Source organism: Triticum dicoccoides, chromosome 2B (genome assembly GCF_002162155.2).
Source record: "Triticum dicoccoides isolate Atlit2015 ecotype Zavitan chromosome 2B, WEW_v2.0, whole genome shotgun sequence".
Taxonomy (NCBI): domain Eukaryota; kingdom Viridiplantae; phylum Streptophyta; class Magnoliopsida; order Poales; family Poaceae; genus Triticum; species Triticum dicoccoides.
Window position 1 is genome coordinate 775991107 of NC_041383.1, and position 3006 is coordinate 775994112.

General features: G+C 45.2%; 1 pseudogene; it reads left to right on the top strand.

The window, feature by feature from the left end:
* Positions 1 to 86: 86 nt before the first annotated feature.
* LOC119361380 overlaps positions 87 to 3006 on the top strand; it is a 5840-nt pseudogene continuing 2920 nt past the window's right edge.

Consider the following 3006-nt stretch of genomic DNA (forward strand, 5'->3'; position numbering starts at 1 on the left):
TTGAAGCTCACCTTCACAAGCGCACTAAACCAAAAAGTCTTGGGATCAATTTCGCCCACACTCTGCTCCTCGCTGCTGTTCTCCGCATGGCTCTAGGGCATCTGCCGACGGTCGAGGGCCACCAATTCCTCGATTTACAAGCGCCGCCGCTGGGATGGAGGCGGCTGGGCTACTGCAGCAGCTGCAGGAGGGAGGCCCCCTCGTTGCTGCTGCTGCTATGCTCCGGGATGGGGGCCGACATCCTCACTGGCACCTGCTACCCGACCCTGCCATGGTTGTATGCTGCTAGATCTAGCAGCAGGAGGCTTGCTCTCCGTGACGCGTGGCCAAGGACGACAAGCAGTACCTTCTTATTTGTAGCACATGCATTCAGTTCAGTACGTAGATGGCTTCTAATTCCCCTTTGGACATCCACCTCTGCTGCCTTCTAAGCATTTTCAGTTAAGTACAAAGCCGATACACATTCAGGCTAGCTAGTGTTCAGTTCAGTACAAAGGGGTAAGTGTAGAGTTTTGACACATTCGGGCTAGCAAATGTACAGAGTTTTTGCACGTTCACTTGGTTCTTTGTTCTCATAAATTTGGTATTTATAGTTTACCTGACAACAAAATAGAAATTTTCAAGTTGATCAAGTTGCACATGATTTCTAAAATCCAATTTCATGATCTGTTGGATAAGATTTTCCTTGTTGTTGTTTGATTTAGTTACTCAATGTAATTTGGCTCTATTTTGTCGAATTGTTTGGTGTAAATTCGGATTGGTCAAGCTCATGCTAGCTTAACTATTTATATTCAAACCAATGCCGCCACTCTCTACTATGTCAATTGTAGGTACTGTTTTTAGTAGCTTTCCTCGTATCTAGTTTTGTTTTTCAGTTCATAGATTTATGCACCAATTGGTGCCATGGACAGACTGACCTGAAGATTCCAGTTTGTGGGTGATGCAGACTGACCTGAAGATTCCAGTTTGTGGGCGATGCAGTTGGGTGCGTGCGGTACGCCGGGCGTGCGGTCTGGCTATGCGCACGTTGTAGTGCTCGGTGCACTAGTTCCGGTGATCAAGCTCCTTCCTCGACTTTCTTGCACGTCCGCCTCCATGAGGTACTGCACTACATCGGGCTCCCCCTTGTATCTTCTTCAGGACTGCAGTTCGGCTCAACGCCGCCGTGCAGTGTGCTCGTCGCGGTTGTGTGGTTCGCTGGCGACTATGGACCAGAGATGCCACGTACATGCGAGGTTCAGATGGCCCTGGGGTGCAGCTCGGATGGGCTGCTTGCGCGGTTTAGATGGCCTTGGTGTGCTTTTATTTTTTCCGTTGTCCCTGGTTTTGTTGTTTTAATTTGAGGAATTTTGATGCGTTTTGCAGGGTGTTGCAGTTCGGTTCATATGGCTGATGTGCGCTGTGCCGTGCGTTATGTTCTGGTGCAAAGCTAGCATGCAGCTCAGCCCACGAATGCAAGTAGTTCGCCCAGGGGATAGACAGTGATGGATTGTTTCTTTGATCGTGGACTCCGGTGACCACGGGATCTGGTCTCACAGTGTCCTCTGGACACCAAATTTGTAGCTTCACCGTACATGTGGTTCGCCAATAAATTTAATATTAGTTTTCTAAATGAAGTTCATTTAGAGAAGCTGATAACAATGTTTGTGGCTCGCTCTCTTTTGTTTTGTCCAGTGAAAAAAGAACACTCTGCTTATGCAGCACACTTGTTTTGTGGCCGGTGACATTCTGTATATGATTAGCACACTTGTTATATGCTCGTGCAGGTGCAGCTCGTCATCGCGGGCGCACCGCAGTACGAAAGTGTGAAAAATTTAGAGAAACAACAAGATGGCAATGAGGTTCACTTCAACATGTGTGGCGGTTCATTTGCCTCGTCTTTGTGGTGCACTCACGTTCATGAAAAATTGTTGAAAAAAAGACAACAAAAACTCGTATGAGAAAAATAACGGCCGGCAAAAGAAATTATGCAGCTCGCTTGCTCGTCCGATGCAGTGCGGTTTTCATTCTGAAGCAGTGCGGTCAGACGTGTGATGTTGTTCATCCCGTAAGTGCAAAAAAATTGTTATGGAAGCGGAAAAAAGTAATGCGGTTCACTTCTTGATAGTGTTGTGGTTCATTTACACCCGATGTGAAGTGCACTCTACTTTCTCGTCTTTAAAAAAATTACGTTTGAATAAAAGAAACCATGCAGTTCTCTTACCCGTCTGATGCACTGCGGTTTTTCGTTCGATGCAGTGCGGTTTTCAGTCGGATGAAGTACCCACGTCGATTTGGGTGTCGCGAAAAAACAGTGTCCGCGTTTCGGTAAATTCGAAATTCCTCTTAAACCGTAAAGAATTAGAGAGAGTGTTCTACGTGAAAAAGTTACGCCTCGTCGATACCTTTCCAACGGCGTATTGTTTGAATCATTCCGAGCAGCGGTTTGTAAAAATTTCGTGAAAAACGATTGCTGCCTATCGTAGTCAGCCGCACGATTTTATATCTCAAAGAAGCTCGCTTCTATATTAGATGTAGTTCACTCGCTCAGTCATTGTGGTCCACTAGCTTGGTCAACGCGCATAAAAAAATTAGTAAGTACAAAAAAAAAGGACAACAAAAACTCATAAGGTTCACTTTTGGTACTGTCGCAGTTCACTTTCGGGAGTGTTGCGGTCCACTCTCGTTCAAAAAAAAGTTGAAAAAAGACAACAAAAACTTGTGCGAGAAATTTTATGTTCGACAAAAAGAAATCATGAAGTTCACTTGACTGTCTGTTGCAGTGCGGTTTTCAGTTTGAAGCAGTGCGTTCTTCTGTCCGACGACGATTTTGGTGTCACGAAAAAACAGAGTGTTCGCTTTTTGCTAATTTTAAAACTGCTCTTGAACCGTAAGGAATTAGAGAGTGTGTTCTACATGAAAAAGTTGCGTCTCGTTGATATCTTTCCAACGGCATATCATTTGAATCATTTCGACAAACGGTTTGTCAAAATTTCAAAAAAAAAACGGCCGCTGTCATTCGTCCTC